The sequence below is a fragment of the Macaca nemestrina genome, chromosome 14 (assembly GCF_043159975.1).
Source record: "Macaca nemestrina isolate mMacNem1 chromosome 14, mMacNem.hap1, whole genome shotgun sequence".
NCBI classification, from domain to species: Eukaryota; Metazoa; Chordata; class Mammalia; order Primates; family Cercopithecidae; genus Macaca; species Macaca nemestrina.
Genome location: NC_092138.1, coordinates 43,186,162 through 43,201,660, shown reverse-complemented (window position 1 = coordinate 43,201,660; position 15,499 = coordinate 43,186,162).

Sequence of the window (15,499 nt, the reverse complement as noted above, 5' to 3'; positions counted from 1 at the left end):
GTACTTTCAGCATTCAATCTGAACATAATTATTATCCCCATTTCAGAGTTGAGAAAACAGATACTCAGAGACTAAATGATCTGCTTGAGATCACCAAGGTGGCAAGTGGAGGAGGCAACATTTGGATCTAACTATTTACTTCTCTAAGCCTGTGTGTTGTATTCTAGAAATAAGGGGTAATAATAATAACTTGTTTGTAAAGATGTTCTAGATATTACAAGAAATATATGAAAAGTTGTTATGACATTATCTAACACATGAAAGGCTGTACAATAGCTGTTAGCTAGAATACTACTAGATCTCATAGGTCAACCGGGGACAACTCATACCCAAAAATGTAGAGATGAATGTATCAAACTTCCTTTATTTACTCCACAGGAAACTCAATTCCCTCCCTAATATTTCTATAATTAATCAGTGGTGAATACTTCCTGCCTGTGATTTCCTGAGTGTAGTAAACCTTGGTTTTTCACACTATAGCTTATTGTTGTTCCACTGTTGGAATAGCATAAAATTAAATATTAAACATCCCTGATCTTAAAATCTCCTTGGCCATTTTAGCCTAATGGGCTCCAGCTCCCACCCTACAGCTCATTCTTGTCTTACATCTAACAGAGAAGCTCACTCTTCTTCTAACCATTGTCAACTCAAGGCTTCAACCTCAATCCCAAGCAGATTTTCAAGACATTTTCCTAGAAAACTTAATTTTTCCCTTAGAAACACCCTTGATATTAGCTGATCAAAGTCATTTGATTACCATGACTATTATCTGCTAAAGTATCTATACAAGCCTCATTCATATGCATGATTGGTCTGGAGTTTTAGTCTGGGTTCTGATGCTTGCTGGGTGAATGACTGTGGACGAGTCATTCTGGCACTTATTCTCTCATTTGTAAAATAAAAAAATTGGACTAGATGGTCAGCAAAGTCCTTTTGCTTGGTAATTTTGTCTATTTAGAGCTTTCAGATAATTCCTTTTCTCATAAATCTCGGCACACAGGGTGGAGTTTGGAGTGGAACTTGAGAATATTTCAAAACCAATTACAAGATGAAAGATACCTTACACACATGGAAAAATCATCAATCTTGTTTTTGCTCATTCACCAAAAATGAAAAGAAAGCCACAATGTCTCCTTCCCCACTTTCAATCATGGGATACTATATGACCACACTAATAAAAACAGCGGCAAAGGAGATACAACATGTTTTAAATGATGTGGAAAGGCAGAAATGTAACTTTTAAGGCAGAATGTGTTACAGTAATAGTGATGAGACTAGGAAATGTTTTCCTAAAATTTAGGAAGATAAATGTTTTGTTATGCTGAAGCATTTGGTAGTGGCTACAAACACCTTGTAGCAGTAGAGTTTTCTGCAGAGAAATACATGCTCATTGGGAAAGAAAAGGAACATTCAGAAAAATAAAATAGAAAATATAAGTTACTATATTATCAGCAAGAAATAATCATGGTTAATATTTTAAATTATTTCTCTCTACTGGAATTGAATTGGAACTGTGGTGTATACACAATTTTATATTCTGCTTATTTTTCTTAACTTGGGTGGCAATTTTATTTTTCACATCAACCTAGCTTGGTTTTATGAAGTGTTGAGTCATGACTAAGGCCATATTAATTGGAATCAGGGTGGGTTGTTGCCCAGTCCTTAGAACTGGGATTATGATTTTGTTTCCAGATGAAATGGTAAATTGAGCACTTGTTTTCAGAAATTCTGAGGGAGACTGAAATTCATCTCAATATTTGAGGGTGTTTTTGTTTGTAGTAGTCATATCTCTTAGATGTATGTCACAGGCAGTTGCTGCACTATTTCTCTGTGTGAGAGCTTCCCAGAAAGCTCCAGAGAAAAACCCACTTGTGGCTGGAAGGTAGAAGCAATGAGGTTCAGAAACAAAGTATCTAGAGGCAGTGTAACACCATGGGGAGCTCAGGCCCTCCTGGGTCTCCTCAGACATTTGTTGGTTGAAATCTTGGCTCTTAACCCTTGCTAGCTGAGTGGCTTTAACACAAGTTACCCTCTATGGGACTCAGTTTCTTAACCTGTAATAATAACAGTTCATCCCATATCTCTCTGGGATTCTGTAGGAATTGATTAATTAATATAATGTATGCAAATCACTTAGCCCAGAAAATACTTTTAAGTGTAAAATATTAGCTTTGTATGGTAATAATAATAATAATAATAATAATAATTTTTAAACTAGTTTTTGCCCAGTTCCAATAAGCATAACTCTCAGGGGAATAAATATAATCGTGAAACACTTTAATTTTTTCTTTGGCCACAATTTTTTAAGGCTTTTTGAAATTTCCCTTTCCCATCCCTTAGCCATACCTTGAGTAAATTCTGTTATATTCTGGTCTCTTTGAACAATTAAAATTCAATCTTGTTTAAAATTTTCATCTCAAGTAATGTAAATTCATGCCTTATGTCCCCACCATCCTTGCTCCCAACAGCCTTGAACTGCAACTCTAAATACCTAGAGTGGGAAACAGGTGATGTGTTCTGACTCCAACAGCTATTTCCTGCTCCCTCTTGGAGACCCAGCATCCTTGATTGAGGAAGCAGGGAGCAGGAAGGGGACAAGTATTTATTACTGGCTTGTTTCTCTCCTGGCTGCTCCCATGGACCTGACCTGTTGGTTGTCATGTATCTGGATGGTCGTGCCTGGTCTTCTGTGCCTTAGCCAATGTTGGCTCCCTCATAAGACACATGCTTGAGTTCCCAGGGAGTGGTATTTATGGGGCTTCCACCACAGCACAGTTGTCTAACATGCCAATCAAGGTCAGTATTTTAGTTTGCCAGGGCTGCCATAGCAAAGTACCACAAACTGGGTGGCTTGAACAGAAATGTATCGTCTCACAGTACTGTAGACTAGAAGTTTGAGATGCAGGTGTCAGCAGGATTGGCTCCTTGGTTTGTGGAAACATCGGCCGAATCTCTGCCTTCATCTTCACATGGCATTCTTCCTGTGTGCATGGCTTTTAGTGTTCCAGTATCCCCTTTCTATAAGGACTCCAGTCAAATTGGATTAGGGTCCACACTAATGATCTCATCTTAACTAATTACATCTACGACAGCCCTATTTCCAAATAAGGTCATATTCTGAGATACCTGGGCTTAGGATGTCAACATATGAATTTTGAAGGGACACAATTTAATCCACAACAGTCAACAACAATCCTTCCCATGACTATCAGCCCTTCTCCAAACTCTTGCCTCTATTGGTGCACTCACTGTAGGTAGGCAATGAGGGAGTGCATTTGGTGGACCATTCCACTGACATATGCCTTGTAACACCTATGATTATCACAAGAAATAAGTACCTAGACTCTGCGACCCACTCATCCCCCAGCCTCCATCCTCCCAGTTCAAGGAAGTACCTTATATATGCTCAGCTTGATCTCACATGCTATGTGATTCTAAGTGACTGAGTCTACACCATGCTTCCAAGCAGATATTCTAGTAGGAAGTCTACTTGAGTCCCAAACTTTGTTTATCCTTTCATAAATATGAACTCTTTTTTCTAAATCTGGTTGGCCCAATGATTGTCATGAACTAAATATTTTCTGCTCCTCTCCATAGATCTCTGTTGAGAAGGTAGTAAAAGTGTATAGAAAGAGATGTGAAGGCAGCAGGAGAGCTGAGTGATACTTTAATTAATTTCCTCAAAGGCAGCCGGGCACCGTGGCTCAGGCCTGTAATCCCAGCACTTTGGGAGGCTGAGGCAGGTGAATCACTTGAGGTCAAGAGTTTGAGACCAGCCTGGCCAACATGATGAAACCCCGTCTCTACTAAAAATACAAAAATTAGCCAGGCATGGTAGCCTGTGCCTGTAATCCCAGTTACTCGGGAGGCTGAGGCAGGAGAATTGCTTGAACCTGGGAGGCGGAGGTTGCAGTGAGCTGAGATTGCGCCACTGCACTCCAGCCTGGGCGACAGAGTGAGATTCCATCTCAAAAATAAAGTAAATTTCCTCAAAGGCTAATGCAGGCTTTCATTTGCTCTCGGTTATCCATCATAGCCCATGGACTCATAAGTCACACATTGCAGACTCTATTGTGTTTGTTCATTTCTTCATTTTAAAATAAGACTCTCTTCAACATACTGTCTCAATGTTCTTATAATTTGAAAAATTGGTTCCAGTGTAATTGGTCATCCAGGAAAACACTGTGGCAGGTTTTGGGATGGAGGGTTAATACAGAGAGGAAACCACAACCTAAGACCCCAAATGCCTGCCCAAAATAACTGATTACTTCCGTAATAGCACTTCTAGACAAAATAATTATATTTTTCCAGTCAAAAAGGGTAGAAAAGAATAAACTCAGTGGAAGTTGATTTCTTTTCAGATTTTAGCAGATGTGATATATAATCCTGGCCAATTTCGCCATTTCTCCAAAGCAGTGGTTCTGTAAATGTACTCTCTGGACCGGCAGCATCAGCATCACCTGGGATCTTGTTAGAAATGTAGATGCTTGGGCCACACTCCAGATCTACAGAATCAGACACTTAGAGAGCCGGGTCCAGCAAACAGTATTTTAATAAGCTCCCAGGTGATTCTGATGCAGACTTAAATTTGAGAAGCATAGCTCTAAAGCAGCTCTTAACTATGGCTGCACACTGAACATCTGAGATCCTGAACAAAAACAATTGTCTGGGCCCTTCACACTTATCAATTAGATCACAGTCTCCAGGGTGGGGTCTTTTTTTTTTTTTTAAACAGGGTTTCACTCTGTTGCCCAGGCTGGAGTGCAGTGGTGTGATCTCTGCTCACTTGCAGGTTTCACCTCCCAGGTTCAAGTAATTCTCCCTCCTCAGCCTCCCAAGTAGCTAGAAATACAGGCGCACCACCACCACACCTGGAGCAAATATATATATATATGTGTGTGTGTGTGTGTGTGTGTGTGTGTTGTTGTTGTTGTTGTTGTTTTGTTGTTGTTGTTGTTGTTGGTTAGAGACGGGGTTTCACCATGTTGGTCAGGTTGATCTCAAATTCCTGACCTCAAATGATCCACCCACCTCAGCCTCCCAAAGTGCTGGGATTATAGGCGTAAGCCACCACGCCCAGTCTGGGTGTGGCATTTTTAAAAAGCTCCTCAGATGGCTCTAAAGGGAAGCCAGAATTGAGAACCATGCCTGCAAATCGGTAGACTTCACACTGCTCTGAAGAATCCCTCCAGGGCCTCCATCAGGTGGGAACCAGCCCTACTCTCAGGACTGCAGGTCCCCATCCTAATTCACCCGGAGCACCTGAACACTTATTTTTCTTCTACACTTGGGTAATGTTTTGTTCGAAACAAAGGTTTCTAGAGCTGAAAACCACGAACATAAATTCTTTGAAAGATAATAAATTTTAAAAGCCCCTTCTGTCCTTTTAAATCCTTTTTATGCAGAAGGTGAGACAGTAAAATAAATATATCTAAAGCTTATCATGAAAGTATAGTGGCAGGAGGCTTCTCGTGTGGTTATAGGAAAGCTGAGGTTTTGGAACAGACTAAAGTGCATGGAAACATTTGTGTGGGAAGTTCAGGAATGTGGCGTGCTGTTCCAGCTTCTCAATGCTTCACTAATCTGATCCTCTAAAACTCCTTGCTCGTTAGAACATAAATTATATTCTCACAGATTAAAAACATGTTCATCTTGTGAAAAATAATTCATGGTACAAAAGTGCAAAGTAGATATTTTTCTTCCTAATTTTGGTTAGCCAGTATCAAATCTATGAGCAAAGGATAAAATATAGAGACAGTTAAAATAATAAGGTTGTCAAGGAGGGGCTACATCAGCATAAACGGCCCACATTGGAATTTTTTAATGGAAAATAAGATATTGAAACTATTTTAGAATACCTATTATTTATTTATTTATTTATTTATTTATTTATTTATTGGGGGGAGTTTGTGTACATAAAGACACCAAGGTATACGAGGAAGAAGAAATATAAGATGTGGACAGCTTTATTAATCAAGGTAGATAGTACATTAAAATACAATCGGACTGTCTCTCTTTATCACACACACACACACACATACACACACACACACACTACAATGAAAGACTTTGCCAATATTCATGATTGGGAGCTTTTAAATATCCACTAGGTCCCTGGAAAAGAAGCCTTACTGAGGATAAAGTCTAGCATTTACTGTGCTGATGATGGATGTGCATTCTGAATAAGCACAAAAAGAATGAACAATATTTAAATTTGGAGAGGTATGAAAACAAATGCCTGATGAGTGTCATAAATGTCAATTGAACAGATGGAGGGAAGAATGAACCTGCTGGGTGGGAAGGCAGAGGTGGCTGTCAAAGGTGGTGAAAACAGGAAACTCCAGTTGGTGGGATACGTGGTTAGAATTATAATAATAACAGTGATCATCATAGGCACCTCCTTCCTCCCCCCAACCCAACTGTATAAATAAGGAACTAGTGTATGACACACACTCCATAAAACACTCACAAAATCTCATTGGCCCTCCAGTTCTCTTTACATGCACCCCAGTTCTAAAAACTCAACAAAAAGGCAGATATTCTCTTGGCAGCAAGAAGAGTAAACACAAGATTTTTCCTTTCCAGGGGAACAAGGAGTCAGAACTGATAGACAAAACAGAAAAAGTGCAACTCTTCTTCCACGCAGAATCTTTAATTTTGGAAGATCAGAAATACTGTGGCTCAACTTGAGAGGCTTTTGGTCATGGCTTTTAAATGACTTGAGGACAGAGACTACACCCACTCAGGCTTGCAATGCCCACTGGGAAGCATCGAATCTTTCATTTGAAATAAATTATGAAGAGAAGCCTAAATATATTTTGAATTTTCTGATAAAGTTCTGGATCATAGATACTCTGCATCCTATGTATATATTCCTATCACATTTTCAAATATTTTTTAACGGTGAATTCCTGTTTATGTATTAACTATTATCACCAAACCACGGTTTATAAAACAGATTAGAGCTGCACTGTCCAATTCAGGGGCAGAGGAAATCAGGGAGCTAGGTCACCCCACTATCCCATGGCGACCCTTAGCATCTTCCATGAAGTATTGAGACACTTAGCGGAGTATTTTGACAGTCATTGATCTAATGTATATACTGTTACATATCATGAGTGCATAAGGAATATATGTGTAAAATTAAATACAAATGACAGGTAGTTCAATAATAGCAATTATTTGCCATATAAGGCAGTTAAACTATCTATGTACCTCCTATGAGATAACTTATTTTTTCCTATCTCATTGATAGGAAGAAAATTGTCTTGCTTTAAGGCCTTCAATTACTCATCCTACTTTTCATCTCAAGCAGACATTTTTCACTTAAAAAATTGGAATCTTCACTTATTTTTCTTTTGAGCTGAGATACAACTTACAACAATGAAGTGTACAACTCTTCTAAAGTGTACAGCTCCATTGTTTTGACCTATGGGCACACCTGTGTAATCCCCATGTAAATCAAGATAAAGAACATTTTAGCACATCAAAATGTTCCCTCGTGTCAATACCATCTCCAAAAGGTAACAATTCTGACTTGTAACACTAAAGACCAGTTTTGCCTGTTTTTGAACCTCATGTGAACAGAATCATATTGTATAAAGATCTTGTGTCTGGCTTCTATCACTCAGTATGTGTGATTCATCCATGGCCCTGTGGGTGATAGGGATTCATGTCTTTTCATTGCCATGTAGAAATGTCCTTGACTTTTATTTTCCTAAGATCAAAAATTATCTGGCATATATAACTTTTACCTACCCAACCGTCATCTCACATTTATTATTATCAGAATTTAGGGATGAAAAGGACTTTAGGACCTTAGAGATTATCTAGCTTACTAATATTAAGACACTGGCCTAAGGTCATGGCGGTGGTTCTTGGGAGAGGTAGAACAGAGACGCTTGGTGTCTTGACTTCCTGTCCAGTAGCCTGTCCTTTGCTTCATGCTATTCTCTATTGATAATCTCCTGAGAAACTTGGCTTTAGCTCTTTCTCACTTTTCCAGGGTTGATCTGTCCCTCTCTATGTACCCTTCTTCCTCTGTTTCCAGCCCATACTCATCTGCAATATTCTCATAAAGTTGCCACTCCCATTCCTTTTTGTTCCATATTTCTGCTGCCACCTCCCCCTACATTCAGCTCGTCCTTGGTACTTTGAAATCCCTCCTCCTATATCACTTTAGGAAGATTTCCATCACCATGCTGGTCACTGATAGTTTTCTAGCTATCTTTTTTTTAACACATCTTATTACATCTTTCTAGCTACCTCTTCTCAGATTTTTGAGACTTTTTATTTTTATCTATTGGAATTATTGTCCTATCTAACCTTCCATAATTTTCCAATTTCATCATAGTTTTTTTCATTGTTTCTCTGGATCTGTGTTCTATACTTGTTCCCTCTGCTGTTTGGTTTTACTTCATATCATCTAATTTATTAGAATGGTAACATTATGAATAAATTTAATAGCACAACAATTGAAAATGAGATTATAAAAAAAATAGTCATCATGATGGCAATCATTTATGTACATAGACTATGTGCCAACCACTACTCTAAACATTTTCCACGTTAACTCTAACCATTCCAACTACTCTCTACAGTAGTTGCTACCTTTAAGCACCCTGATTTACGGATGAGGAAACTGAAGTACTAACAAGAAGTACCTTGCCTAAGGTCATAAAGCCTATTAGGGGTTGAATTCAGGGGGTCTGGATCCAGAATCTTTTATCTTAACTGCCTCCTAAAGATGAAGATGGTACAGTACAGAATGTAAGTAGGAGAAAAAGAAGCCAAGTTACAGTATTTGAGATACATTTTTAGAAAACATTTGGAAGGAATTTGGGGATGGGCAGCAAAATAGCAGACATGGGAATACACTACATGGCATGTAAATAAAATGGAGGTTTCCAAATGGCTCAGAAACAGCTGCCTTCATGTCAGGAATGGAAGAAATGATATTGAGCATCTAACCAGTGTTGCAAGGACAAATTGCTGGTGTAAACATGATGACTCATCTAGAAAAAGGAATAGTGTTTGGGGTTAGTCCAGAATAATTACTTAGACCAAGTTTATTCTTATAGATTAAAATATAATGACAGCTTATACATTATAAAAAATGAAAATGCTAGCTCATTGCTTTTTATAATTTGTCAAATTGGATGAATTAAATGGGCAAAATAATTAAGTTGGCAGAAATTAAACCACATGTAATTTCTTCAAGACAGTATTTAATTATTTTCTATAGCATCCATGGTGTCCAGAATAGTATTTTCACATCTTCCATAACAAAATTTCATATGGACTCGGTAGTGGGATGTAAAAAGTGATGGATGGTTGCAGCTCATTAGGAAATAATAAATAGCCAATATTCATTAAACCTTTATTGTGTCCTAGGCCCTATCCTAAGCACTTTATGGAATTCAGTTCTCAAAAGAATCTTATATGGAAAGTGCTATTCCCATTTTCAAATAATAACATTAAGGCTTAGAGAGGTTATGTAGCAGGCTCAAGGTGGCACAATTAAGTGGTGAAGCTGGAGATCAAGTTATGTTTTATTCACAGAGAGATAACTGAACATTTGTGCCTATATATAGAAGTCATATTAATTCAATTGATGCTGCTGAAAAGGAAATAAAGAGGAGAAAAAAAATGTTTTATCTGAGGTTCCCAGAACATAATTCTGCTTTCCCCTGACACGTCTTCTACTGTGAGGCTCAAGGTCTGCAAGAAAGGATCTTTGGTCAATGGTTACACCTACAACAAATCCACCAGAAATGAATAATACCAAATATATTTAGTATCATTCGTGCTTTGCAAACTACTTTATCTTACTTAATTTCACTTTTTTCTCACAATCATGAGAGGTACTCTAGAGAGCATTATGCAGAAACCTAGTCATGGGAAGAGAAAACAACTTGCTCACATCTCACAGCAAGACAGTGACAGCAGGTCCCTCCAATAGAATCCAAATCTGTTCATCCTTACTCTTGACCCAGGGCCTGTTCCTTTGTTTCTCTTAAATTGGATCCCTTTTCCTCATTGCCATCCTTGAACATTTGCTCATCTCTGTGCCTGGTGTGAAGAAAATCCACAGCAAATGTAAACTGAAGAAAGACAAATTATTATGTCTGAACGTGCTGATGCTTTACCAAAATTTAGATGAGTTTCATCATCTAATGATGATCTCATTAACCTAACTCTACAGTCATGGTGAGGGTACCATACTGAAATTACAACACTTTCCAAATGCAGGCTTTTAGGCAAAAATGAATGTAAGTTGGTGTTTTTTACATTGATTCTCTGTATTATTAAGCAACTCTTAACAGATCAAGCTCTGGCACCATGCATACCTGCATTCAAAACCTAACATTTAAAATTAGCGGCATGGGAAAGTATACTCAAATTATCCAGGCTTTACTTTCGTCATCTGTAAAAATTACCTAACAATATTTACTTTGTAGGGTAGTTGTAAATATTAAATAAGGTATGCAAGGTGCTTCAAACAGTGCCTGAGACTACATTAGCAATAAATGGTAGTTATCATCACGTCCTGTATTTCATGTGAGATAGCATTAGTTTTAAGACTCCACATTATTTTAACCTCAAATTAAAAAAAAAAACACTGCCAATTCAACTATGTCTTGCCATTGATTGTAAGATGAATCTAATTTTAATGTTAGAAATGTGAAAAAGCTTCATCTTAAATATATGTGTAAATATATGTTTCATCTTAAATATATATACGTTAAGTGTGTATGTGTGCATTGTGTATGTGTTCAAAGATTTAAACTGCAAAGTCTGCTGAATGAAGTTGGAGTGGAAAGTTTTAACTAAATTTCCCCAAAGACAGTTTAAACGCAGTTCTCTCTCCAACCAAGTAAGATTCAACAGTATAATGAAAATGGTCTGAGATAGACAGCACTACAGATGCTTCTCTAGTTGGTATATTTTTAAACATATAAAGGATGTTTTAATTACGTGCATGTGTTTACAGATTTTTGTGATGGGCCAATAATGTACATTGCAAATATAAATAAATACTTCTGATAGATGACTTGAAAAAATAAGAAATATTTTTGTTTATAACCAGATAAATACACTTGCAGATGTTTTCCTGTAAAAGAAGTGATATCCAGTGAATTTCAGGAACTTTATTGGAATGACAAAGTTCAAACTGCTGCCAAAGCCAACACATGAGGTTTATATAGAGAGAGAAGAACGGATTTTGCTGTGTTGATGAGATTTTTATTTCATGGTTCCCATTTTCCATTACGGCTTGGTCAGTAGCCATGAAGGATTCAGGATGGTTATGCTCAATAAACATCTAAAGTCTTACATCCTTCTTTCCCAAGTTTACTCAAAACCAAACACAGATATTAACAAATATTAAATATGGAGGGACCCTAGCAAACAATAGAGAGCTATGCTAAGATCTCTGTGAACATTTGAAGATAATCTAGTGTATAAGCTATCTTTGGAACAATGACTTGTTTAATGATATCATGAGTCTAGTATAACTAAGTCACGGCACAGCTGATTCAGAATTTCAGACACTTTCACTATTGCAATAATTGATCACATCAAATGCATGAATCCAATTCGGGAGGTGTTGTTTCTTGGAAGTGAAGATTAATGATACTTCAGCAGCTTTTCTACTACCATGGCTTAGTATTTGCAAATGGAGACCTCATTTATTACAGACACTCGAAGTAAGCTTAAAAGAAAAAAGAGCTCTCAGACCAACAGCTCATCATAAATGAAAATAAATTGAAATGTTATCTTTTTGAAATATTTGTGTTTTTCCTTAATTGGTTTATTTTAAGATCATTTTACTTCTTTCTCACCTTTTTTTTTTTTTTTGGAGAACAGAATACAGAGACAGCCTGCCAGGACTGTGCTTCCTATTGAATTCCAGATTTGCAAAGTAAGAGCTCTTTGAAGGTGCTCTTACAAAAGTGTATTATAACTTTTTGAATCTAAGATGACTTTGATTGTAAACTGGAACACTGATTTGATGTACTATTAAGAACAAGAAAATACTGACAATCAAACTGTACTGTACCAATCAGACACTTTCCAATTTCAGAGAGGTTAAAATACGAAAATACAGATGCATTAGAATTGATAAGATATGAGTTTTCATGCCAAAATGTAGCCAGGACATCTCAAGAATATTCAAAGAAGACAACATTTTATGTTACAGAGAAAATCAGAAAACTTGATAACTTTAGGAGGCATCATGGAACTCCTACATCACTCTGAATGCTTTGGACTTACACAATGGAATAGATTTCTAATTCTGCATTCTAAAACTCAAGGGATCTCCACTACCTACCAGCTCCCCATGAGCCAGCACAAATCCCAGAGCAAAGGAAAGATTCACAGCTTTCATGACAGTTATTGGAATGTTCCTTGCCAGTTTTGTACAAAGGAGGGAACTCAAGAAAGCATTACAATTCTCTATTCTTCTGCCATAAGAAAGAATGAAATCTTGTCATCTGCAATAGCATGGATGGAACCAGAACATTATGTTAAGTGAAATAAGCCAAGCAAAGAAAGACAAATTTCACATATTCTCACTTATTTGTGGAAGCTAAAATTTTAAAAAATTGAACTTATGGAAATAGAGAGTAGAATGATGGTTACCAGAGGATGGAAAGGGTAGTGGGAAGGGGGAGAAAAAGAGAGGATGGTTAATGGGTATAAAAATACAGTTAGATAGACTAAATAAGATGTAGTATTTGGTAACACAATAGGGTAACTACAAGTAACAATAATTTATTGTATATTTTAAAATAACTAAATGAGTAGAATTGGGATGTTCCTAACACAAAGAAATGATAAATGCTTGAGGTGATAAATGCTTTGATTACCCTGATTTGATCATTACACATTGTATGCCTGTATCAAGACATCACATGTATCTCATAAATATATACAGCTATTATGTACTCATAATAATTTTTTTAAATCCCAATTCTTACTAAAAGTAAATTGCTGATAAATATATTTCAATGGAAGTCCTGGGAACCAAGAAATTGCTGAAGTCTCAGAATTACCCACAGCATATGGATTCTCATACTGTGAGACAATATGAGAGGTTTATTCCTCCAAGGTAAGTGAATGCTTCACACTCTCTTCTCTCCACCGGACTCATTTTAATTCAGTAAGCCACATTATGATAAATATGACGTACTAGTGGGGACACAGAGATGAAGGACAAGTACTGGAAGCCATATTCCAAAGGGTTACTGAGGTTAAATCATACTAGCAAGTCCCAGCAGTCAAGGGCTAGACTGAGAATAGTTATAAAACCCAAAGGAAAAAAAAAGTCATGAAAATTATCATGCAGTGATAAAGAAAGCAAATTAAGTTTATCTGAATGGAATTTAGAGATAAAATGCAAATATCTCAGAGCTTTTCACATATTTCTAGCATATTGAGGTGAATTAGCCCTGTTCTTTTACAGGATGAAACAGGGAGCAATCAGCAGCAGCATCTCTGACTAGATCTTTCTTAACTCCTAGTGATAAATGTGGTCCTCTACTAGGGTTTCCAAAGGGAAGGAAATTCTAGGAGCATTATCTCCCCCAGCGTCTCCCAGAAAAAATATACATATATTCTAAATTGGACAGACATTATAGAGATGATGTCCATGCCTAGACATTTTTATATTTGGATGCTTCAATTAAGAAGAAAGAAAGACTTGAAAATGAAATCTAATCTCATATTTGTATAGTCTGCCAAGTCTCTGTAAAACTATTTTAGCAGAAAATCAAAAAGTTGCCCCCAAACTGTGCAAGATCCTTTTCTATTTATTTTTTATTCTCATTAAACATTGTTCTCTCTTTTAGAAGAGAGAAAGAAATCAAGAGAACATGTGCAGAAATGGTATGCCTACATGACAACCTACATAACAACAAATCACAATGAAGCCCAACTTCAAGGGCGCCAAACTACACAAAACTGTGAAGTCACTGAAGCCAAACTGGGAGGCAAAAATGTTTAGGTTGCATTTAAGTTGAATCTTTAGGGAGTGTGTGAACACAGGAAAAGAACAAAATAAAGTGTGTGCAATTTACTTTTTTTTTTTCAATTTACTTTTAAGCTGTTTTTAAATTCCAAAATTGACGTGTACTTTATACACATGATTCTACCATTTTTGATAGATTTCAGGAAATTAATTAGGCTTTGGACCCTGAGGATTTCCCATGTATGTGGAGTGTCTGTCCTTTAACTCAGTGGGTGCTCCATAGAGCAGAGCAGCTGCAACAACTTGAAAGGCATTTCTATTGTGCATTGCTCACTGTGGTCCTGAGAACCGGAACTGAGGGAGGTTTACCAACGCTGCTCTCTGCCTTTATTGCTGTGCGGGTGCACCTTCCTTTATGGAAGGAGTATGCTCTCTAAATAGTAACTGAAAGCAAATTCCTCCTTATTGCTTTTCATTTTGTAGTAATAAAATTAGGGCTTTGTTCCCATGTAAAAATTTGAGTTCAGATATAAAACTAACATTCCTCATAAGATGGAAGCAACTCTTTAAAAAAAAAAATCACATGATGAAAGGGAAAATATTTTTTTCAATTCCCTAATGGCAATTCTCCTATGAAATGTCTGCGCAGACTAAAATGAAACTGATGATTCTAAGAAATAGAGCCCTCCTGGGGCTTGTTTCACATAAAAGCAATTGCCTAATCTTTAAGTATAAAGATATTCTTTTAAGTACAGTTTGTAACTCATTGCATTCCATGAGGAGCGGAGATTGTCTGACATTCCTTTAACTGTAATGGTTCTTCTGCAAAAGTTTCCTTAACAGTGATAGGAAACTTCCTGTCGTCGGTCAGGGTTTGCTCATGTTTGTTTTACGTTTAGTGAGTACTTACTATGCACCAGGTGCTTTCTCATACCTCTGTTTTCTTTGATCCTTTCAACCCAAAAATGTACCTATTAATACCACAATTTTTAAAAACAAGGAAACAAAGCTTCAGAGAGGTTAAATGAACTGTTTAATGAAAAATTTTAAGTGAAAGAATTAGGATTTGGACCCAATTTTATCTAACTTCATAATCTATTTTCATAGGCTACTGCTAAATCAGTATACTGGTTCTGACATTCTTTGTTAGCATTTCCTTTATTAAACATGCTTCAGTAGAATTTTACTCAGAACCATGGGCACAACCATCTTTGGGCAGCCCCAATTCAACCCTTTAAGAAAGACGTATAGGGGCCGGGCATGGTAGCTTACACATGTAATCCCAGCACTTTGGGAGGCAGAGGCAGGTGGATCACAAGGTCAGGAGCTCAAGACCAGCCTAGCCAATGTAGGGAAGCCCCATCTCTACCAAAAATACAAAAAAAAAAATTGCCAGGCATGGTGGCAGGCACCTGTAATCCCAGCTACTTGGGAGGCTGAGGCAGAAGGACTGCTTGAACCTGGGAGGCAGTGGTTACAGTGAACCGTGATCACACCACTGCACTCCAGTCCAGATGGCAGTGTGAG